This window comes from Bos indicus, chromosome X (genome assembly GCF_029378745.1).
Source record: "Bos indicus isolate NIAB-ARS_2022 breed Sahiwal x Tharparkar chromosome X, NIAB-ARS_B.indTharparkar_mat_pri_1.0, whole genome shotgun sequence".
NCBI classification, from domain to species: Eukaryota; Metazoa; Chordata; class Mammalia; order Artiodactyla; family Bovidae; genus Bos; species Bos indicus.
The window spans coordinates 145,216,586-145,241,872 of NC_091789.1; the positions used below are offsets into that span (position 1 = coordinate 145,216,586).

General features: G+C 47.0%; 1 protein-coding gene across 12 annotated transcripts in view; it reads right to left on the reverse strand.

Annotated features, from left to right (window-relative positions):
• The window catches only part of TBL1X (transducin beta like 1 X-linked), a 247,727-nt gene that overhangs the window by 93,726 nt on the left and 128,714 nt on the right, over positions 1–25,287 (reverse strand). For 8 of the 12 annotated variants that reach the window (XM_070784369.1, XM_070784364.1, XM_070784367.1 and 5 more), the window contains one exon: positions 20,095–20,257. The exons of the other annotated variants lie outside the window; for them this stretch is intronic. The gene's annotated coding sequence lies outside the window, so the exon portion shown is untranslated. The remainder of the gene's footprint in view (positions 1–20,094; positions 20,258–25,287) is intronic. 12 annotated transcript variants of the gene reach the window in all.

A 25,287-nucleotide genomic window follows, 5' to 3' on the forward strand; every position in this document is an offset into this window, starting at 1 on the left:
ACAGAAAGCAGGAACCTGAACAGATATTTGCACCCCAATGTTCTAAGTGACAACATTCACAATTGCCAAATAACAGAAACAACCCACATGTCCACTGATGGATGAATGGATTAAAAAAGTGTTGTTTATTCATACAGTGCAATGCTATTCAGCTTAAAAACAGAATGAAACTCTGAGACATCCTACAACATGGGCAAACCTCGAAGACGTCGTTTAGTCGCTAAGTTGTGTCCGACTCTGCGAGACGCCATGGACTGTATCGTAAAGGAAATCAGTCCAGAATACACATTGGAAGGACTGATGCTGAAGCTGAAACTCCAATACTTTGGCCACCTGATGCGAAGAACTGACTTAATGGAAAAGACCCTGACGTTGGCAAAGACTGAAGGCAGGAGGAGAAGGGGACAACAGAGGATGAGATGGTTGGATGGCATCACAAACTCCCGGAGTTGGTGATGGACAGGGAGGCCTGGTGTGCGGCAGTCCATGGGGTCGCAGAGAGCTGGACACGGCTGAGCGACTGAACTGAAGTAATGCACTGCAGCCCACCAGGCTCCAATGTCCACGGAATTTTCCAGTCAAGAGTACTGGGAGTGGGGTGTCATTACCTTGTCCATCTGAAGACACTATGCTAATTGAAATACGTGAGACACAAAAGGAGAAATAATGTATGATCCCACTTATGGGAAGTATCTAGAGTAGTTAAAAATAGAGACAGAAAGTAGAATGGTCTTGCCAGGAGAGGGGCGAATGGAGAGCAGAGTTAAGTTTAAGAGTTTAAATCTGGAAAGGAGGAAAAGTTCTGCAGGTGGATGGTGAATGTACTTAATGGTACACAGCACAGGAATACTGTGTACTTACAAGTGGTTGAAAAGGGGAACTTTTATGTAATGTATATACTTTTCCATAACAAAAGAGATCTCAAAGGAAATGAACCTTCAGTGCAAATGTACTTCTTCCAAAGACCCAGCGGCTAGTTACAAACTTAGATCAAAATGTTTGTGACAGCTAAAATGTGCATTCGCCAGTCTACTCTGAAGAAAAGTCAAGAATATCTGCTTTTTCCATAAGCCAGAGCCAAATCCTTCACTGTGAAAAGAAGCTGTCCTCGGTTATCTTCCAAGTCACAGATGACATTTTAAGATACTTGCCACTGCAGCGGAGGCATTCCCTAGAAAACAGTCTCAAAATCTGGGTAATTTCTGGAATTTCTGAACGTTGGTCAAACCTAGAAATTCTTAAGCCAGCTTCTGTCCTTGGAGAATTTATCTTCATGGAAGCAGAACGACACATTTTGGCTAATTGAATTTGTATTCATCTTTGTGGTTAGGAAATGCGATTGATGTTCTTGCTAAATCAAGGTTCGTCATAAAAGTCATTCAAAAAAACAAACATACGATGCTGTTACGTGATTCTCAGGACCATACTTGTGGTTGTTAGTAAGAACTCTAGAATCCAGGAAAAAAACAGCAGCTAATCAATCTAGGTGGGCCGTTCCATCCTACCTAAGATGAAACCTGAAAAGTGAGGGGGAAAATTGGGGGTGGGGGTGGCAGATCTAAGCATAATTCTGGGTGGAAGCTATTTCCCTTATTTAAAAGAAAAGAGTTAATAAGAATAAAATGAGATTAATGCATGTTCTGTCAAAAACTCTCCCGATGGCTGGTTCACTAAAGTCTGATCTCCTGCAAACTTGGGGCTTCCCAGGTGGCTCAGTGGTAAAGATCTGCCTGCCAATGCAGGAGACATGGGTTCGATCCCTGGGTTGGGAAGATCCCTGGAGAAGGGAAAGGCTACCCAGTCCAGTATTCTGGCCTGGAGAATTGCATGGACTGTATGGTCCATGGGGTTGCAAGAGTCGGACATGACTCAGTGACTTTCACTTTTTTGCTGAATGAAAATACACAAGGGGTTATCAAATGACTTTGGAAAACTTTCAGGCACCTTAGGTTTCCAAAAGGAATTTTTGTTTTTTAAATTGGCCTCACCTCTTGGCTTGCAGGATCTTAGCTCCCCGAGCAGGTATGGAACTCAGGGCCCAGGGAGTGAGCACGTGTAGTCCCAACCACTGGACTGCCAGAGAATCCCCAAAGGCCTGTTTCTGTCATTTGGTTTTCTCCCAGTGCGTGCATGCTAAGGCACTTCAGTTGTGTCCGACTCTGTGCGACCCCATGAACTGTAAGCCCACCAGGCTTCTCCGTCCCTGGGATTCTCCAGGCAAGAATACTGGACTTGTGTTGCCGTGCCTTCCTCCAGGGGATCTTCCTGACCCAGGAATCGAACCCACATCTCTTCCATCTCCTGCACTGCCAGGCAGGTTCTTTTACCACTAGCGCCACCTGGGAAGCCTGGCTTTCTCCCTCACTCGACTGCAAATCCACCACCTTTTACGACAGGACTATGCTGCGTCCAGCCGCCCTGTGAACACACGCAGCGTCCCTGCCCGCTTCAAATCCCAGATCCACATCTCAGGTCCCAGGCCTCGCCGCTGCACGCTCAGCCCAGGACTGGCCCCCATGACGCGTGCACGTAGCAGACCCTGAGGCATCTCGAACATGGCGTGTCCACGTGCGTCCAGCCTGCCAGCCCCAACCACCCACACCAACACACCCCCCCACTCCAGCCCACCTTGAGAGTTAAAAATGACACCTGCCTCCCACCCAGGGGGACACAGGCCAGACCCGTAGTTCCTCCAACCAGGATATCCACACATCCGCTGGGGCTCATTGCCCAAGACTGTCCGAGTCTGCGCTTTTCCTTCTCAGATCCGCTGGGCTGTGCTAGTGGGAAATAAGACTGCCTTCATCCTGGGACCCACTAGGACCACTCCAGTTCTGACCCACAGCAGCAGCCAGCCACCAGTCACAGCGGTGGGAAAAGTCTGCAGGCTCTCAACTTGAAATGCAGCACCGTGACCATCGTATCCTGCAAGGAGCCGTCGGGTGGGCCCCGCACACAGCTCTCAACCTCATCTCCTGGTCGGTCTCGGGCCCCCACCATGCTGGCCTGGCCTCCTTTTTGTCCCTGGGGTTTCCAGAGCTCAGCGTCACAGGCTGCCGCTTTGTAGGTGCTGTTCCCTTTCTCTGGAACTATCTTTTCCCCGCTCTTCCCAGAAACATGCTTCAGAAGACGGCTCAGCAGTTTCCGCTTCTAAAAGCTGCAACGTAGAAGCCCTTCTGGTCCGAGGCCTTCAGCTACACGGCCCCACTCCTTCTTGACCACATGCGTCACCATCAAAGCATCCTGTGCCATCTGGGTACTGCCTGTCTCTCAGGTGGCAGGCAGGCTCCGGCAGGACATGGCCTCTGGACCACCATATCGCTGAGCTCAGAGTTCTCCCTCCAGCCACAAAACTGAGTTTCGTGCCAGATGCGACAAACACAGGTGATCAACAGCCTACGACATACGAGCGTGAACTTAAAAACGGGCACGACCTTGAAATTCAGAATACAACACAAAAGGGACATCCCGGGCGTCCAGTGGTTAAGACTTCAACTTCCAAAGCAGGGGGTAATGGGTTCGATCTCTGGTCAGGGACTTAAGATCCCATATGCCTTTGCCGGGGAGGGGCAAAAAACAAGAACATGAAGCAGAACCAGGACGGGAACAAATTCAGTAAGGACTTTAAGAAATGGCCCACATATGAAAAATCAAAAAGAGAAGTTAAGGACACAATCCCCTTTATCATCGCAACAGAAAGAATAAGATCCCTTGGAATAAAGCTACCCAAAGAGACAAAAGACTTGCATGCATAACACTATAAGACCCTGATAGAAGAAATAAAAGATGACGCAAACATGGAGAGATATTCCATGTTCTTCGATTGGAAGAATCAATACTGTGAAAGTAGCTATGCTCCCCCAAAGGAAGCTACCAGATCCAATGCTATCCCTATCAGTAACCAATGGTATTTTCCACAGGAGGAGAACAAAAAATTTCACAATGTGTATGGAATTCAAAAGACCTCGAATAACCAAAGCAATCTTGAGAAAGAAAAAGGGAGCTAGAGAAATCAACCTTCCTAACTTCAGACTCTACAGTCTGAAAATAGATAGCTTCGGTCATCAAGATTGTATGGTACTGGCACAAAACAAAACGACAGAATGCCCAGAGATAAACCAAAGCACCTATGGGCACCCTATCTTTGACAAAGGAGCCAAGAATACAGAAGGGAGAAAAGACAGCCTCTTCAAGAGTTGGTGCTGGGAAAACTGGACAGCTACATGGGAAAGAATGCAACCAGAACACTTCCTAACACCAAACACAAAAGTAAACTCAAAATGGATTAAAGACCTAAATGTAAGACCAGAAACTGTAAAACTCTTAGAGGAAAACATAGGCAGAACACTCGATGACATAAATCATAGCAAGATCCTCTATGACGCACCCTCTAGAGTAATGGAAATAAAAGCAAAAATAAACAAATGGGACCTGATCAAACTTAAAAGCTTTTGTACAGCAAAGTAAACAATCAACAAGGTGAAAAGTGAGCCCTCAGAAGGGGAGAAAATGATAGCAAATGAAACAACTGACAAAGGATTAATATTCAAAATATACAAGCAGCTCTTGCGGCTCAATACCAGAAAAACAAACAAACCAATCAACAAGTGGGCAGAAGACCCACGTACCTCCAAAAAAGAAATACAGGTGGCTAAAAAACACATGAAAAGATGCACAACACGACTCATCATGAGAGAAATGCAAGTCAAAACTACAATGAGATACGACCGGACGCTGGTCACAACGGCCACCATCAAAAAACGTACAAACGATAAATGCTGGAGGCAGCGTGGGGAAAAGGGGACCCTCTCGCACTGCTGGTGGAAATGCAAACTGATACAGTCACTATGGACAACGGTGTGGAGAATCCTTAAAAACAGAGGAATAAAACTACCATCTGACCCAACAATCCCACCACTGGGCATATAACCTGAGAAAACTGGAATGAAAGAGACACACGTACCCCAGTGTCCACTGCAGCACTGTCCACAAAAGCCAGGACGTGGACGCAACCTAGATGCCCATCGGCAGATGAATGGATAAAGAAGCTGTGGTACATATACACAACGGAATATCACCCAGCTATGAAAAAGAACACATTCGAGTCAGTTCTAACGAGGTGGATGAACCTGGAGCCTATTATACAGAGTGAAGTGAGAAAGAGACAAACACTCCGTATTAACGCATGTATACGGAATCCAGAAAGATAGGGCTGATGAACCTATTTGCAGGGCAGCAACGGAAACGCAGATGCAGAGAACAGACTTGTCGGCACCGGGGAAGGGGAAGGAGCGAAAATCGGAGAGAGTAGCATTGAAACATATACAGTACTGCATGTAGAATTAAAAGCGGCAGTGGGAATTTGCTGTATGACGCAGGGAGGTAAAATCCACCTAGATAGGGTGTGAGGTGAGAGGTACGTTCGACAGGGAAGGCCTCACACATAACCTGTGGCTCACTCATGCTGGTGTCTTGCAAAAAACCAACACAATATTGCAAAGCGATTATCCTCCAATTAAAAATAATTTTTTAAAAAAGAGAGAGAGGGGGAAAAAAAAAGGCCCATGTTAAAAAAACAAAGAAAAACCAAATATGATTACTTAAGACCAAACTCCAGTGAAGACAGCACTTTCCTCCTTCATGACTCAGGGGCGGCTTTCAGGTCGCGCTGGGCTTTTATACTAAGCGCTAACGACAAGCAGAAAGTGTGTGTGGAAGTTGCCTGGAATCATATCCTTCTAAATGCATAGTTGAATGAGCAGATGGCATGACACCTCCACATCACCTACATACAAGGGTATATCCTCGGCATTACGTGAGACAGACAATCGGGCAAGTCCTGCCCCCAACACACACGCACACACATATGTAATTACCCGTGTCCGCTCTTTGCTGGCCAGAGAAGGCAATGGCACCCCACTCCAGTACTCTTGCCTGGAAAATCCAATGGACGGAGGAGCCTGGAAGGCTGCAGCCCATGGGGTCGCTGAGGGTCAGACAGGACTGAGCAACTTCACTTTCACGCACTGGAGAAGGAAATGGCAACCCACTCCAGTATTCTTGCTTGGAGAATCCCAGGGAAGGGGGGAGCCTGGCAGGCTGCCGTCTATGGGGTCACACAGAGTCGGACACGACTGAAGCGACTTAGCAGCAGCAGCAGCAGCTCTTCGCTGGCAGGGCTAACAGATAAAAAGATGAATGGCAAAAGGATCTCGTAAAGGATTCAGCCACTCCCAGGGGCTGAAGCTGCTGCCACCAGCCAGGTACAGATTTCCACGAGCACAGCTCAGGAAAGGGACGCCAGCCGGTCCAGGCTGTTGACAGGTCCTTACCCGTGCTCTGTATCTCCTCTACAGAAGAACCTTAAAGCGGGATGCCCGACGCACAGGGATGGGTGAACACAGCTGGCAAGGTAGTGTTCACAACCATCCGCGCGTCTTTCCTCCCGGTACCTCTGGATATGCCCGCTCCCAAAGCCGGTCCGGCTTTGCTCAGCTGCACCTGCTGCTGTAATGACACGCGTTCCTGAGATATTTCCCTTGAGAAAATATGAGTGCATACAGCAGCCGCTGACCGGATTTTTGCTAAAGCAGAGTTGATGCTCTGCAGACAGGGTAAATGGCAATCATTTTAACAGAGGCCGTGGAATCACATGTGGGAAAGACAACCACGAAGGGCTTCCCTGAGGGCTCAGCTGGTAAAGAATCTGCCTGCAAGGCAGGAGACCCCGGTTCAGTCCCTGGGTTGGGAAGATCCCCTGGAGAAGGGAAAAGCTACGCACTCAAGTATTCCTGGGCTTCCCTGGTGGCTCAGCTGGTAAAGAATCTGCCCACAATGGGAGACCTGGGTTTGATCCCCAGGTTGGGAAGATCCCCTGGAGAAGGGAAAGGCTACCCACTCCGGTATTCTGGCCTGGAGAATTCCATGGACTGTATAGTCCATGGGGTTGCAAGGAGTTGGACACGACTGAGCGGCTTTCACTTTCAGGATAACCAAGACTGAAACGCAAGAAGACCTTACGGTCCTTGCCCCTCACGTCCCCCACCTCCGTTTTTGTCTGTGGAAAAACGTTAGCCAAAGAATAAGTTTAATCAGAGGAGTGAGAAAATGCAGAAACATAGGAAAACAGTCAAAGGAGCCTAACTATAAACTATTAACAATTTAGCCACTAAGAATTGATGGCTTCGAATTGTGGTACAGGAGAAGGGTTTTGACAGTCCCTTGGACAGACAGCAAAATAAAAGCAGTCAATCCTAAGAGAAATCAACCCTGAATATTCCTTGGAACGAATCGAGCTCCAATATTTTGGCCACCTGATGACAGGAGCCGACTCATTTGAAAAGACCCTGATGCTGGCAAAGATTGAAGGCGGCAGGAGAAGGGGACGACAGAGGATGAGATGGTTGGATGGCATCACCAACTTGACGGACATGAGTTTGAGTGAGCTCCGGGAGTTGGTGATGGACAGGGAGGCCTGGCGTGCTGCAGTCCGTGGGGTCACAAAGAGTCAGACGTGACTTAGCGACTGAACTGAACTGAGCTGCATGTGCACAAATCAAAGAATTCATTAGTGCTTCCAAATGCCAGGAGTTTATGACAGCTAACAGTGATTACACACACTTTCTGGAGACCTGAGAAAGCCCAGAGCTAAATGGCTATAACTTTATAATATGAAATTAATGCAGCAAAATCACCACAATATCCCAGAGACCGCTAGTATTCTGAAGCCCCTTCATGAGATAGTAGTATCTGAATGCTGACTCTATAACACAGATAAATTAAGAATATACACAACTAGCTTCTTGGGCTCCCCTGGTGGCTCAGATGGTTAAAGAATCTGCCTGCAGTGTGGGAGACCTGGGTTTGATCCCTAGGTCTGTAAGATCCCAGAGAAAAGGGAATGGCAACCCACTCCAGTATTCTTGCCTGGAGAATTCCATGGACAGAGGAGCCTGGTGGGGTACAGTCCATGGGGTCGGCAAAGAGTCAGACACAATGGAGCAACTAACCCTTTCACTTTTTCACAACTGGTTTTTTAACATTAGAAAGGATACGCAATGGAATTGGAACTAAATTCATATTGAAATGAGTACATTCTGCACTTTGTTGAATGCATTAGCTCATATAAAATCATTTATGACAGTTTTTTTTAAAAGCAGCTATCTGTGAAGTGAGATATATAACCATGAAATACGATAAATTTTTTAAAAAAGGATACATCCTGCTGATCCTTTTAATCTAATCCCTCACCGTATCTCCACTTCTGCCTTCACTGGCGTAAATTTATCTCCCCAGGAGGTGTTAAATCAAAGCCTTCTGCGCCTCAAAAGGAATGGTTCGTTGGTTGCATGCTTGGGCTCCAGGGTCCGCTTGTGGGCATCGCCATGAAAGAACCTACTTCATCATGTTAATCTACGCCTGTGTTGCCACTGCTGCAAATCATTTCATCAGCACTATCTTTGCAGATTCCATATATGTGTGTTGTGTGTGCTTAGTCACTCAGTCACTTTGCGACCCCATGGATTAGACAGTCCGTGGAATGCTCCAGGTCAGAATACTGGAGTGGATAGCCTTTCCCTCCTCCAGGGGATCTTCCCAACCCAGGGATCGAACCCAGGTCTCCCGCATTGCAGGCAGATTCTTTACCAGCTAAGCCACTAGGGAAGCCCCAAGAATCCTGGAGTGGGTAGCCTATCCCTTCTCCAGGAGGTCTTCCAGTTCCAGGAACTGAACCGGGGTCTCCCACATTGCAGGCAGATTCTTTACTAGCTGGGCCACCAGGGAAGCCCCAAGAATCCTGGAGTGGGTAGCCTATCCCTTCTCCAGGTCTTCCAGACCCAGGAATTGAACTGGGGTCTCCCACATTGCAGGCAGATTTTTTACCAGCTGAGCTACCAGGGAAACCCAAGAATCCTGGAGGGGGTAGCCTATCCCTTCTCCAGGAGGTCTTCCAGACCCAGGAATTGAACCAGGGTCTCCCGCATTGCAGGTGGATTCTTTACTAACTGAACCACCCGGGAAGCCATTAATATACAGTATTTGTTTTCCTCCTTCTGACTTACTTCACCCTGCATTTTGACTTGTCACCTTGAAAGTGTATGATTTATTATAAGATTATGTCTGTTCAAATATACTTATAAAAGGTTTTTCATTTTAAATTATCAGTTGTGTTTGACATAGGGATTTGAATTTATCCTCATGATTTAAGTCCCTATGATGTAACTAATCCAACTCTAATTCACTCAGTATATATAGAATGACTTTGCAAGTACTATTCAAATTAAAGTACTAGCCAATCTAACATAGCCTCCTTGTAAAATATATTTACGATAAAAAAAAGCTGCAAGGGATTAACCTTAAAACATTTTTAAAAAAGAACTTACCTTAGTACCCTCTGATGGTTTCTTTCATTTCGGAAGCCCCCCCAAAGTGCAAGAGCTAAGATCCTCCCATCTGTCTGCACTGACCTACCTACTGTGGTAGTTCTCACTGGGGGCGATGTTGCCAAGCACTCAGGGTGGGGGGACATCCGACAACATGTAGAGACATGTTTGGTTGCTTCAACTGTTAGGAGAGAGTTCCTGTACACTACTGCATAGAAACCCAGGATGCTGTTCCACACCCCGCAATGCAGAGAACAGTTCCTACCATCAAAAACTGGTGTCACTGTTCAGTTGCCCAGTCGTGTCCAAGAGCCGGACCGTAAACAAGGCAGAGCGCCAAAGAACTGATGCCTTCGAACTGTGGTGCTGGAGAAGACTCCTGAGAGTCTGCCCCCAAAACCCAGCTCAGTTCAGTTGCTCAGCCGTGTCCGACTCTGCAACTCCATGGACCACAGCACGCCAGGATTCCTTGTCCATCAACAACTCCCAGAGTCTACTCAAACTCATGTCCACTGAGTCGGTAATGCCATCCAACCATCTCATCCTCTGTCGTCCCCTTCTTCTCCTGCCTTCAATCTTTCCCAGCATCAGTGTCTTCCAGTGAGTCAGTTCTTCACATGAGGTGGCCAGAGGATTGGAGTTTCAGCTTCAGCATCAGTCCTTTCAACAACACCCAGGACTGATCTCCTTTAGGATGGACTGTGTTGGATCTCCTTGCAGTCCAAGGGACTCTCAAGAGTCTTCTCCAACTCCAAATGTCAAAAGTACCAAGGTTCGGAAACCCATTTTATCCCCTTATGTATGCGGGGAATTTATCTCTTCTTCCTGGAGCCAGTTTTCACAGTCTATGTAAGTTGTACCTTTTTTTCCCCACCCTGTTGTTCCTAAATTGTCCATGAGACACTTTCATTTTTGTAAGAACTCAGTCTTGCTTCTGTCTTTCCAGCATTCAGACTCTTCACGTAATGGACAGCTGCTGGGAATAAGTCGTCATGAACTGACAATCCAGACACCTTTGACACCTCTTATTATTTTTTTTTAATATTTACTTTTATTCTTGCTTATTTGCTTGCACCAAGTCTCAGGGCACATGGGGTCTTTTGTTGCAGCTCACGAGACCTTGTGCAGTGGCACCTGAATTCAGTGGTGGCATGTGGTACCTATGAACCCGGGTTTCCCTGCATTGGGTGCAGTGACTCTCAGCCACTGGACCACCAGGGAGATCAACATACCTCTCTTTGGAAGCTACTATCTCACAAAGATAACTCTCCTCCAGTCCCCACAGGTTAATTCTCAACGGGAAACGTCTACCTTCTTCCCAAACTTAACAGACTTAACAACACTGGAGATAACACCACTCAACTTGACGAATTCTAAGTCAGATAATCCCACCATCAACACACCATCTTTCACTCCAAACATTTAAAGCATCAGCTTCATCGAGATGGGGAAAACAAAAACAAAACAGCAGGCCAAAAGTGAAGGATGCTCTGAAGCTTCTAGAAGGCAACAAAGCTAACCTTCTGCTCCAGGGAGAAGACATTCTGTATGTGGTCCTGTTTTGACCAGAGAACCCAGGCCTATGATCAGGGCAAGGCTTTGTGGAAAGGACGGAGGGGGCAGGCGAGAAACGGAAGACCACGGTGATCATTCGGACATCAACAGGCTAAGAATTCAAATGCCGCAGACCAGCCGTCATGAACGCTGTTTGATCAGTGTCTACCACGAAAAGCTGTACCTCCCAGACATCACAAATCCAGCCTATTCAGTCCCAGGTCGGTCAAATAATAATAATAACAAAAAACACGGTGTCTTGTAGGTGTCTGTGCTGTCTCCACCCCCACATCGCATTATTCCTACAGGATTTTAAAGGCTCAATGAGTCAAAATGGGGTCACACAGATGAAGTCCACATTTAAGCACTCATGATAAATGGGTCTGCTCCTCCGTCCACACCAGGGAGGTAAAAGTCCGCCCTAAATGCAAGGAAGTCCATCATCACACATGGGGGCCTCACACAGCTAGGTCTCTCTGCATTTATCTCTTCTTAATTTCTACAGGGCACAAGCCTCCATTCAACAATACGATTTTCACGGAACGGAAAATTCACGGTGTCAGGTCAAGAGGAGCGTTGAGAACCGATACGCTGGATAAAAATAATTATAATGATCTACCAAGCGCCCTGGAAAGCAAAACAGCATGACAGGCCCAGTAATACATAAACGTGTTCCATCTGCATACATTGTAATAACACGGCCACTGGAAGAAAATCCAGTGTGAACTTTCCTTACTGCCTCAGCGTCTGTGATTTAAACAAAATCAGGGGCTTCTTATTAATCAGTTCAATTCTCCTCTGAACCACCATCCACTCCATTCAGCCTGCACGACCAAAAATTTCTCATTAGCTTAAAAGAGACCGTGCTCAGGGAAAATCATTGTGTGTGCTAATTTCTACCAAAAAAAAAAAAAAACCAGGAGAAATCAATTTTTCCTTACAAAGTTTCTAACTGGCAAAGGTCCACTCAAGAGTGCTGTGGTTTTCTGCTCCCCCCCCCAAGTACTATTATATTAATATAAAGGGACATAATAGTTTACATATTTGTTGAAAACACAGAAAGAAGTTAAATGAACTTTCCTTTTCTATTTACATGGCTGAAAAATTATGAACAAATAATCCAAACACACCATATTCACATTTAAAAATATTCAATGAATACTCAACATTTCTACTCTATTTCTTTTCACTGGGTGGGGATATGTGTATGATTGTTAGAATCTGCTCTCTAGTAAGCACCCCACTCCAGTACTCTTGCCTGGAAAATCCCATGGACGGAGGAGCCTGCTAGGCTGTAGTCCATGAGGTCGCATAGAGTCGGACACGACTGAGCGACTTCACTTTCACTTTTCACGCACTGGAGAAGGAAATGGCAACCCACTGCAGTGTTCTTGCCTGGAGAATCCCAGGGACGGCGGAGCCTGGTGGGCTGCCCTCTCTGGGGTCGCACAGAGTCAGACACGACTGAAGTGACTCAGCAGCAGCAGCAGCAGCAGGAGTATTCTTGCCTGAGAAATCACAGACAGAGGAGCCTGGTGGGCTACAATCCATGGGGTCACAAAAAAGAGTCAGACACGACTAAATAACAACACCCAATGTGTCATACCCAACACATACTTTTATCCACCAGGATGTACGCGTTCTGTCTAATTTGTTCACTGTTAGATTCTCTGCATCTAGAAGAATTCCTGAGACAGGTGGCAAGTGCTCTAGAAACATTTATTTACTGGTTAGGTGAACGCGTTCGGTCTGAGAGATGGTGTGAACGCAAATGACCCAGGAGCATACAAGTTCATCAAGAACTTCATGTGCAAATATTCTGCAAAGTGCTACGTGGTGTGGAAGGACCGTAGAGACAGACGCCTAAGCCCCTTCCTGTACAAGAAGCCTGTGCTACAAACCACACAGGCTTTGCATAAAAAGATAACTCCCAACAAACAGCACATTAGACTAAGTCTGACCGAGGTACGAGGAAGACAACAAAGGCATGCTCTTTCATCTTTATTACTTCATGCAACCACTATAAACTCCCCGGAGATCATATTCCCACTTGGTGCACAAAGAAAGAGGTTCCTGGTCACCTGGCTGAAACTCAGAGTAAGTGGTGGGCAAGAAAGGAAACACAGATGAGCAGAAGACGGAACCCAGAAGCTCTCTGCAGGAGCCGTTGCTGTACCATATACCCCCATCCTCGTCCCACAGTCTAGAATTCTGCGTTGAACACGTGATTGTTTTCGCAACACCGTGTTCCCACTAGAGTGAGGACAAGGTCGAAGGTAGAATCTGCTAGACTACCATTATCAGACTACCATTATCCAATTCCATCCCTCACCCTTTGAGAACAGGAGACCTGGATTCTGTGTGGGCACATGGTCACACCCCTCTCAAAAGGACAAGTTTTCCCCGTAACCCAGTTCTAGCCAATGGCTACAAGCAAAAGTCAAATATGAAATCTCTAGTCTCTGCTCTTAAAGGCAATGAAATCCCCCTCCTCACTCCTACTCAGGGATGTGGTTGTGAGGGCAGGAGCTGGGGCAGCCATTCCAGACACAGAGGAGGACAGAACTTTGGGGCTCCTACTGTGAGGCAGTGCTTTATGGAACGAGAGGTCCATTACCCCACTTCCAAAGCTACAGAAAGTTACATCTCAGCTGACTTAAGTGACTCACCCCATCACTGCCAAATTACCTTGCAGAAAGGTCAGAAGCTGCTTCCTGGCCTCTTATAACAACAGAGACATTCATCAACAGGGAAGAGGAAGTGAAGAAATTACAAACTACAGCTACTAATGATTTCCTGGTCAGAAACCTAACACTTCACAGTGTGTTTTGGAACCAGTGTTCATTCATGGGCACCCTAGGGTGTTTTACCATATAAACAAAGCCTGAAGAAAATCCCTTTCATCAGAGGAGGCATCAGTTAGAGGCAGCCCTGAGTTTATGACTTTCTGGCTCTGAACCTGTATGAGTTTCAAAGCGTGTGCACATGGGGACCCCTGAACTTATAGGGTGCCAGGCTCCTCTGTCCGTGGGATTCTCCAAGAATGCAGGAATACTGGAGCAGGTTGCCAGATCCTTTTCCAAGGATCTTCCCGAGCCAGGGATCGAACTGGCAACTCCTGCAATGGCAGGTGGGTTCTTTATCACTAGCATCACCTGGGAAGCCCAATTCAACCTCTGAGACCTTTTTTTAAGTGCACAGCGGGAAGAACCAACCACCTTTATCTCACGGGGGATGCCAAGGGGTCAGAAAAACAGCGTAGACCGAGGACCTTGTTCCCTTCCACGTCAGCACCGCCTTTTGTGGCCAGGAACCCATACATCCGGCAGAGGTAAGGGGAGGTGGCCACGCATGAACACGGCTCACAGCGAGGCAAACAAATCCTCATGCTGACTCACCTGGGTATACAGAACACTTTAGGAAGGCCGACAGTGAAAGCAGGGCCCGTGTTCAGACTCGGATGTCACAACCAACCCACCGCCTGTGATCTCAAGCACTGCTTCTTTCCTTTGTGGTGTGAGAGCTCTGATGGGAGATGTGGATGGGCCAACGGAAATGCAACGTGGATGGGCCAACGGAAATGCAACGTGGATGGGCCAACGGAAATGCGACGTGGATGGGCCAACGGAAATGCGACGTGGATGGGCCAACGGAAATGCGACGTGGATGGGCCAACGGAAATGCAACGTGGATGGGCCAACGGTAATGCGATGTGGATGGGCCAACGGAAACGCAAGGTGAGCTTACATCTAATTAAAGAATGTTTAAACGCAAACTAATTTTCACAACATATTTAAACTTAACCCAGCATATCCCAAATAGCATCATTTCAACTGTAGTTCACACTGGTTTTTAAAAAAATTATTGAGATCTTCGACATTCCTTTTACCTACAAAATGTCTAAAATTCCCAAAGTCTATGTATTTTCCACTTGCGCCACATCTTAATTAGGAAACGGAATTTTCAAAGGAAATAGACCACTGCTATCAGAGTTCAGAAGATGTATTCCGTACACTGAAAACACAGGTACACACACCCATGTGATTCGCAACATACAACCTATGGAGCAGCTGAACCAAGGATCGAAATTTAAATCAATGAGGAAATAAAATCTCTAAATCTGATCCTCCGTAACCCTAGCTATATTTGAGGGTGCTCCTTGGGTCTACAAGGCTTGTGGCCCCTAAACTGCTAAGAAGCCTGCAGGAGTGAAAGTTTGATGATTGTAGTCTGCAGGATGGAAGGACCTGGGGACATTCCAGGCCACACGATTCCTCTGTAATCGGTCCACATGCAAATTCTTAAATTATGCACCCACAACATTTTTTTTTCCCCTCGACAAATTTCAAATAGATTAAAAAGACAACCGGACAAGCCACCCAACTTTTAAATTTTCTGAGAATAGTGTAACTTCCTGCTAGAAAATTATTTTTCATAATGCACACTTATTTTCATATTTTTACATAGACACTGGAATTTGGGGGCTCAGACTGGACTGACCAAGGCAACGAGTCCAAAGTAAGAAGTGCTGTAGGTTTAAATTCCACGCTGGATTTTGCAGACTTAGTACAGAAATGGAAAGAACATAAGATATGTCTTGGATGATTTTTTAAATATGGGTAACTTGTCAACATGACACTATTTTGGATAGTGAGTTGATTACATTAATACATATGTTGCAAATAATGGGCTTCCCTGGTGGCTCAAACGGTTAGATTTGCCTGCAGTGCAAGAGACCTGGGTTTGATCCCTGGTCCGGAAAGATCCCCTGGAAAAGGGAATGGCAACCCACTCCAGTATTCTTGCCTGGACAATCTCATGGACAGAGAAGTCTGGCAGGCTACAGTCCACAGTGTCCCAAAGAGTTGGGACATGACTGAGAGACTGATTTTTTTTTTTTTCACTGTTGCAAATAATATTAATCGAGCATATATTTTTTGGAGAAGGAAATAGCAACCCACTCCAGTATTCTTGCCTGGAGAATTCTTTGGATGGAGGAGCCTGGTGGGCTGCTGTCCATGGGGTTGCACCGAGTCAGACATGACTGAATCGACTTAGCACGCGTGCATGCATTGGACAAGGAAATGGCAACCCACTCCAGTATTCTTGCCTGGAGAATCCCAGGGACAGAGAAGCCTGGTGGACTGCCATCTATGGGGTTGCACAGAGTCAGACAAGACTGAAGTGACATAGCAGCAGCAGCAGCAGCATATATTTAGATATATATTGCAAAAATAATTTATGATTTCTTTTTACTTCTCTACTGTGGCTACTAGAAAACCTTAAATTAAATTTATGGTTTGCATTCTACTTCTATTTGGCAAGTGCAAAAACCCAGACAGTTTCCATGGTGCCTGCAGGCTCTAAAATGTGTTGCTAATACTCAGCTAGATGAAACCACAGCATTTTTCCAAGGCTTCTTTTGTGTCCACTGCAAAATTTTAATTAGATGCCCATCACATCATTTGTTTATTCCGTGACCAATTCAAGAGAGATTAATAATCACAAATTGTTCTAAACGCAGACCACCTTTCTCTAGTAAAAAAAAAAAAAAAAAACAATTTTCAGTTTGAGGATTTTTTAATATAGGGACTTATCACAAGTTCTGTTAAGACGCCTGAAAGGGTTGTGGGTCTCAAAAAAGGCACGGTCATTGGCAGGTTGCTCGCTTTGTGGGCAAACACTGACCTCTCACCTGGGTGTGTACTGTTACACCTTCCGGTTTCAGAGCCACCTGGCCCAGCAGACAGCAAGGTGCGCTGTGAACTCCTGGGCTCACTGCAGAGCACTGGGTGTGGACCGCGTCTGGCTGAGCCTGTCTCATCTATAACCTGGGGGGTGACGTCACCAGAGCTGCACCCCTCTTCCTAGCAGGTTGCCATGGGACACCCAGGGTGATGATGCTACAATGGACTCTGTACCACAGTCAACAGAACAGCTCACATTTCAGCGCGACCGTGTTTAAGATGGGCTTCCCTGATGGCTCAGTGGGTAAAGAATCCGCCTGCAAACGCAGGAGACACAGGAGATGCGGGTTCAATTCCCTGGATCGGGACCAGGAAATGGCAGCCCACTCCAGTATTCTTGCCTGGAGAATCCCATGGGCAGAGGAGCCTGGCGGGCTACAATCCAAAGGGTTGCAAAGAGTCGGACACGACTGAGCTTACATACATTCTGTTTAAGATAGGGTGCTGCTGAACAGATATCTTAGCCAGGACTAAGGACAGTTTTTCTTGCCGTTATTGTTATATTAAACCTCCTGTTAGACAAGGCTTCCTGCCCCTTACACTGTCGGCTATCACTTTTAAAGTTTAATTAAGCCTCACCTACTCAAAGCGCTGGAGAACCCACAGCTAGAAATGCTTAGGCTCCCAGCACAGGGAGCTGTGTGCATCTCATCAATGATGACAAACTGAACATTCGAAGGCCTCCTTTTGCAAGAGGCCCTTTATTGTCACTTTGAGGTCTACTTTGAACTAACAATAAAAAAAAAATACACCATTCAGAGATGGATTGGTTGAGTTGCCTAGCCACTGAGTTGTTTTCTAGCCACTGAGTCTCCTGAGTCGTGTTCCACTCTTTTGCAACCTCAAAAGACTGTAGCCCACCAGACTCCTCTGTCCACGGGATTCTCCAGGCAAGAACACTAGAGGGGGTTTCCATTTCTTTCTCCAGGGGTATCTTCCTGACCCAGAGATCGAAGCCGAGTCTCCTGCATTGGCAGCCGAATCTTCTGCATTGGCAGGCCAATCCTTTACTGCTGAGCCACCAGGCAAGCCCAGGTTGGTGTTAAGGAGAAGGAGTTTATTTTGCAACAATGGTACGATAGTATAGGAGAGCTTTCTACTTTTACTACTTGGGCAGAGGGAATATGGCTTCTGTTTGCCCACAGTTGGAACCGGTACCCTGCACCTATCTGTGTTAACCACACACCCTGGGAAACGGAGTTCAAACTGAGCATCTCTCACCTTGAGCCACCGTGGGGAAAGGAACCTGGGGAGTGAGTCCTCTCCCCATTCCTCATTTCTGTGTGTAATCGAAAAGTGTAGAAACAAGGAAACTCCTAGTGTGTAGCAGTAACATACTGAGAGGAAAAAGAACCCTGAGACCTGAGAAGATGCATGTTACTATAGAAATAAGGCCATTTTTCCACGTATTACCTCATCGATTGAAATTTGGCAGGAAATGATTCATGGCTAGACTCTCACCTATTGAACATAATCTAGAGCAAAAACATTCACACATCATTGAGAAGCGAAAGCCGTTAAGCTACAAGGCGACAAGAACCGTATCCCAAAATCATTACATTTGTTTTTAATAATCTATCGATGAATTTTCTTTTTTTGCAGGCACATCAAGAGGCATGCAGGATTTTATAGTACCCTGACCAGGGATCAAACCAGCAACCCCTGTCGTGGAAGTGCCGAATCTTAACCACCTGACCGTCAGGGGAGTCCTTCTACTGATCATTGCTGTATCATCTTTTTCCTCGCCTTTCATTCATTTCCTTTCCAGGTTTGGAAATGGAAAAAAAAAAAAAAAAAAAAAGAAATACTTAAACACTCTAAAAGGAGGAACTGAAATAGATCTTTGCAAAGCTTTCCAAATGTGTGATGTTACACAACAGCGCAAGGAGAGAGAAGCAACAGCAAACGCAGAGACGCCTCACTGATGACTTCAGAGCAACACAGAAAACAACCAATCCCCTCCTTGTCCCTAGCATGCCACGAAACGGCACCGTGCTTCAAAGACACGGCAGAGACATTCGATCCATTCATTTGCACAGCAAAATATATGTCACCCGTACACACTCAGTCACACCTAGACACACACCCTTGGGAAACAAACTTGGGCTAATGACAAGTAGAAGCAAAGTGCAAGCCGGCCTATTGATAATTATAAATATTTTAAGATCTTTTGCAGGCTAACCTAAGAATCTGCGCTTTTCCTACAGATGTCATTCTGTAAAAACATCGTCTTCTGATAAACACACTGGGAATTGTGAGATGAGCTGAATTCACGTAGAGCAGTGATATTCAAAGGCATCAATTCTCATCCATGAGCAGTCACAGCGCACATCCCCCCCTCCCCCCACAACGGCTTTAAGGAAAGGGGTCAAAGAGTTAATGAGCAAAGAACGTATTTTGGTATAATCTCAGTAATAAGTTCATATGCTGACCCGCCTTCCTGCTTTCTGGACTCAACTCCTGTTTAAGACGCAGCCCCAATATACAGACTCACAGTCTGGCTCCAGTCGGGAGACTCAACTTCCCGGCAAACGCCAGAAACGGCCCGTGTAGCTGAAACTCTGACAGTGCAGTCTTTATTAAAACAGCTGGCATTCACGTGGAACCCAGAGAGCGTAACCCCAAACAGAACCCGAGCCATTGCTTGCAAAGCAACTTACGTCCAAGTCACAGAAAAAAAAAAAAAATGCAAAAGACTGGCGAACAGGATGAAATAGTCCACCTCATTTTTTTTTTTAAATCAAAGACATGCAAAAACAAAACAAAAAAAGTGCCCGCGTTCCCGTCTCAGTTGACCACAATGTCCTGAGCTGTCTGAGAGACGGGGCCCCATCCCTCACCCCAGCCCACCCCACCCTGGGCTCCCTGGCAACAGGGAACAACCAGCACAAACTTTCAAGGAAAGCAATTTGGTAATCGGTCTCAAGAGCCCTACAGCTCCATTCCTAGCCATCTCTCCTAAGGCAAAAAAAAAAAAAAAAATTGGAAGCAATCTGAAGCTCCGGCAACAAATGTTAAATCAATTACGGCACACAAACTCGACGGGATGGATGCCTGAAAAATGTTTTCAATGAACGTCGGCAATGATCACAAGGCTCACTCCGTAAAGGTTAAGTTGGGAGAGCCGGGTCACAAAGCTGAACCTTCCTGACGTTTCATGCACAGGAATACAGGCAGCTGGGAGGAGATGTACCAACAGTCTGATGGGGGAACTGGCGTGGGTGGGCTCAGAGGTGTTTATTTTGTTTCCAGATTCCATTCTTTGCTTTTTTACCCAAATTGCTCATTCTATGCAGCACATTGCTTTTAGAAATCAGAAAAGAGGGACTGAAAATCCTGGCCAGCAAAGAGTAATGACTAAATTCCTCATCTGCCAAGGATGAAGAAGATGAATTAAGACAGCGATGTACCTGTTCACCTCTTTCCCAAGAACGTCAACGATGGTTTTCCTCAAGAGGTGCGGTGTGCCAGCTCGGGGCGGGGGCGGGGGCGGGGCGGAGATTCCTTCTCCTCGGGGGTTCACAGTGATCAGCCTCCTCTGAGTCACCTTGTGAAGGTTTATGATGCCAGAGTCTATAAACACAACATTAAATATTTATGGTTGATATTTGCTGCTTCTAAAAATAACGTGGAGGAGAAGGTCTCTTAACAAGGCCTCCTGTTGACCTTCTCGATGAAATCACCAAGGCTGCTGATTCTGTAAACGCGCTGACAGCCACCCACAGGCCCTGGAAATCCGTAGGCCAATGCCTCCTTCTTAATCCAGTGGACCCCCCCAGCCCCGGGGGGCCCTTTCCACCTGAGCCAGGTACCCTTGGCCTTCATACCCCAGTGCTGATGGGGCCCCAAACCTGCTTATGCGATGGGGCATCTTACTCCATCAATGAAATGTAACAAAATATTACATAAGCTTATCAGTTAGGAAGACAGTCTTTTTTTCCCCCTACCAAAACTACTTTCGATGCTTTGTTACAGACTAACAGACACGTCATCAGACAAAAATGTACCACGAGGGGCTTCCGGAAGGTCCGGTGGTTAAGACTCGAGTGAGTGTCCACCGCAGGGGATGTGGGTTTGACCTCCTGTCGGGGAAACTCAGATCACACATGCTGTGTGCATGGTACAGAGTGCAGCCCAAAATTTAAAAAAAAAAAAAAGTTATCATGAAAACGCTGGCGGGGTGGACAAGAGTGAAGAGATCTCAGAGAAGGCAGTGAACATGCAGATGGATTCCGTGCGGAGGTGGTTTCCTTCGGGAACCACTGCGCTTCACGGGACTCAACCCTGGAAACGGCAGAGGGTGCATCATGGGTACAGTTTATTACGGACAGACGACCCCAAACTGGAATTACTGGACCCGTATTCCAAGACAAGGCTGAATTACCTTCCATCAAGCAATGAGTGAAGAAACCTGCGTTTAAATTTGCTGCTGTTTAGATGCTGTCGTATCCCACCCTTTCGCAACCCTGTGGACTATAAAGCCCGCCAGGCTCCCTCTGTTCACGGGATTTTGCAGGCAAGATCACAGCAGCGGGGGGCTGCCCTGGCGATCCAGTGGTTCAGACTCCGTGCTTCCCACTCAGGGGGCACGGGTTCGATCCTTGGCGGGGGAAATAAGATCCCACGAGCCTCATGGTGCAGTCCCCAAAAGTTAAAAAAAAGAAATACTACTACTGGAGTGGGTTGCCATTTCCTTCTCCAGGGGATCTTCCCGACCCCGGGATCGAACCAGCATCTCTTGCCTTCGCAGGCTGTTTCTTTATCGCTGAGCCACTAGGGAAGCCTAGCATTCAAACAGCTTAAGCTTAAGTCTCCAGGAGGTGACGCTTACCTTGCCCCCCCTATAGCAGTAAGCATGGGCTTTGAAAGAAGTGTGGGCTTTGAAAGAAGTGTGGACACACAAGAGAGGGGAAAGTGGTAACTCGACACTGAAGGGACTCTGCAAACGCAAACCCTGAGCAGAGGGCAAGCTCTGCAAGCTCATCAGCGTTAGGTCACGTTGAGAGTCCCGGCCCTGGAGGCAACGTGATCACAGGGCCCGTCTCTGCGGTCTATGTCCCCCAAACTCATAAGCCCAGCCTCATCACGGGGCACACACGTGCCAAGCCCAAAGTGAGAGACGTTCTACGAAAGTCGCGGCCGGTATCCCTCAAAACAGAGCCACCACCACCAAACAAAGTCCGAGACGCTGCCCTGGCCCAAAGGAAAGATGGAGACAGGACAACTGAGTTCAGTGTGATGGGGACGGGAATTCTGAGACAAAAAAGGACATGGATCGAGAAAAGGTTAAACGTGAAAAATAATCAGATATACAGTGGACAAAATTTTTTTAAATCATGTATACGTGTTTCATTTCTTTTTTTCTAATTGATTTATTTTAATTGGAGGCTAATTACTTTACAATGCTGTAGTGGTTTTTGCCATACTTGACATGAATCCACCACGGGTGTACATGTGTCCCCCATCCTGAACCCCCCTCCCACCTCCCTCCCCATCCCATCCCTCTGGGTCATCCCAGTGCACCAGCCCCGAGCACCCTGCCTCATGCATCGAACCTGGACTGGCGATCTGATTGACGTATGATAATATACATGTTTCAATGCTATTCTCTCAGATCATCCCACCTTCGCCTTCTCCCACAGAGTGCAAAAGACTGTTCTGTACATCTGTGTCTCTTTTGCTGTCTCACATATAGGGTCATTGTTACCATCTTTCTAAATTCCATATATATGTGTTAGTACACTGTATTAGTGGTTTTCTTTCTGGCTTACTTCACTCTGTATAATAGGCTCCGGTTTCACCCACCTCATTAGAAGTGATTCAAATGCATTCTTTTTAATGGCTGCTTTCTGATGAAATGCCCAGAGAGGGGCCTCATTCTTCCTGCAAACACGGCTCAACCATCATGGTTAAGAAATCTGTGCAGGAGTGTCTGTACGTGCCACCTACATCAAGGTCCATGTCTCTGGGTAGCAAATCCACACACACACACAGGTTCCCAATCCCACCCCCATCTGGGTCAACAGCTGTTACTGTGCCCAAACCATCAGTAATTCCCTCACGGTTATGAGCGAGCCTCACTCCAAATCTTTGGACGCATCAGCAGTCCTCGGTCTTGGCAACCCTGGAGGAAACATACGTGTGCACACACACACACACACGATCCTATCAAGTTGCATTTCTGTCCTTCAAAATGCCATTTTCTTTCATGTCTCTTTGACTTTCCGCTTTTCCTCCCTTAGGAATTTTGGCTATCTGCCTTAGCTGAACTTGAAAAGGCAGGGAAGATGAGTGTCCATGGGAAAAAAACTAAAGTTGGGGTTGGGGGGAAGGATACTGGCAAATCCCTGGACAGCGGCGTGATGGCCACTAGCTGTGAAGGTTGCAGTATCTCCAACCTTGTGCCAAACAGACCAGGGGCATTTAGGGCAAGTAAACGGCTCCCCGTGCAGCCTTTCCACATGCCAAGGCTTCTTCTGTACATGAAGGCTGCTGACGCAGCCGCTCTGGGGGTCAGACCCTTTGGGGTCCACCTTGGGCCAGGTCCACTTCCCTAGCCCGGAAACCCACTCCTCTCTCTGCACAGCAGTTGCCTTTCTAGAAAACGAGAACGATAAGAGAATCCTGACTCTGAGGATCCTCCGAAATGTTCATCAAGTCAACCTGCGGGTGGAGAATTCACAAAATTCAGTTCCCTACCCACCGGGGTTCACTTCTTCTGTCTCTGCTCAGTCCTGTCTGACTCTCTGTGACCCACCCCGTGGACCATGTAGCCCCCACCGGGCTCCTCTGTCCCTGGGATTCTCCAGGCAAGGATACTGCAGTACGTTGCCATGCCCTCCTCCAAGGGGAATCTTCCTGACCCAAGGATGGAACCTAGATCTTCTGCACTGACAGACAGGTTCTTTACAGTCTCAGCCACCAGGGAAGCCCTTTCTTCTATCTTCTGCTGCTGCTGCTAAGTCACTTCAGTCGTGTCCGACTCTGTGCGACCCCGTAGACGGCAGCCCACCAGGCTCCACCGTCCCTGGGATTCTCCAGGCAAGAACACTGGAGTGGGTTGCCATTTCCTTCTCCAATGCATGAAAGTGAAACAAAAGTCGCTCAGTCGTGTCCGACTCTTCGCGACCTCATGGACTACAGCCTACCAGGCTCCTCCGTCCATGCGATTTTCCAGGCAAGAGTACTGGAGTGGGTTGCCGTGGCCTTCTCCTGACGTGCCTTTAAATTACCGTGAAGAGGTCATTTGAGCTTACACTTGACCTCTGCACTTTTACAGCCTCACCGGCACATGGAGGTTATCTGCGGAATGAATGAATGATGTTAGCGCTGACACTGAAATGCAATAAAGATGTTATCATCCTTGAAACTGTTAGAAAGAGCTCAGGGGCGGGGAAAAAAATTCTCATTCATTTTTTTTTTCCCCCATTAACTTTGCCTAGAAGACAAAAAAAAAAAAAAGGCAATTCATTATTTAGAAAAGGCAAGGGCAACCTTTCCTAAATGCCTTGGGGCAGAAGGTGAACGTGCAGGGGCAGCAATAATTCAGGCAGTCACTGAAGATTTATTTCCCGAGTTTAAGGAGGAAATGGGAGGAGAGCTGAGTGGCCACGTCCACCGGCGGGGGCTCAATGGATGTTTCCATTTCCTGGGAGGGAAACTGACTTTCTGTCCAAGAATATCATGGAGAGCACAAAACAGGTGCATAATTTTTTATTTAGCTAGGTAGTAAAGCGATGGGCTTCTGAGATGCTGCTCGTGGGAAAGAATCTGCCCGCCAGTGCAGGAGATGCAAGAGACTCGGGTTCGATCCCTGGATTGGAAAGATTCCCCTGGAGAAGGAAAACAGCAACTCGCTCCAGTATTCTTGCCCTGGAGAATCTCATGGACAGAGGAGCCTGGTGGGCTACACAGTCCATGGGGTCAAGAAGAGTTAGACACGACTGAGCACGCACACACACGCACACACACACACACTCCATGGGGTCAAGAAAAGTCAGACACAACTGAGCATGCACACACACACACACACACACACACACTCCATGGGGTCAAGAAAAGTCAGACACGACTGAGCACGCACACACACACACACACACAGAGTAAAGTGACAGTCATTACATGCAGATTCTATTGTATCCAAAAGTTAGGGCACAGACACAGCTACAGAAATTTCCCCCCACTTTCTGACAGTTGACTAAGTACTCAAGTGAGTAATTCTCTAACCAAGATGGCAACTTACGGGTGCAGAAAATAAAAGGCTGTAGTACGCAGCCTCTTCACATGCATTTTTATTTGTTATTTGTTATCTCATTTATGTGGCCCCACCATGTAGCATGTGGACTCTCAGCTCCCCGACCAGGGCTTGAACCTGTGCAGCTTAAGGATGGAGTCCTAACCACTAGATGCCAGATAAGGCCCCAGGCAGCCTCTGAGATGAAATCCAAGGAGCCCCACCCCACTGGTATCTGCACCCAGGAACCACCCCAACCCACACTGACCAGGATTGGTCTATGCGACCCACAGAACACGGCAGAAGGAATACCACGTCCCCTCTAGGTCGGATTGTGAAAGCATGTGGCTTCCAGCACTTTCTTTTTAAT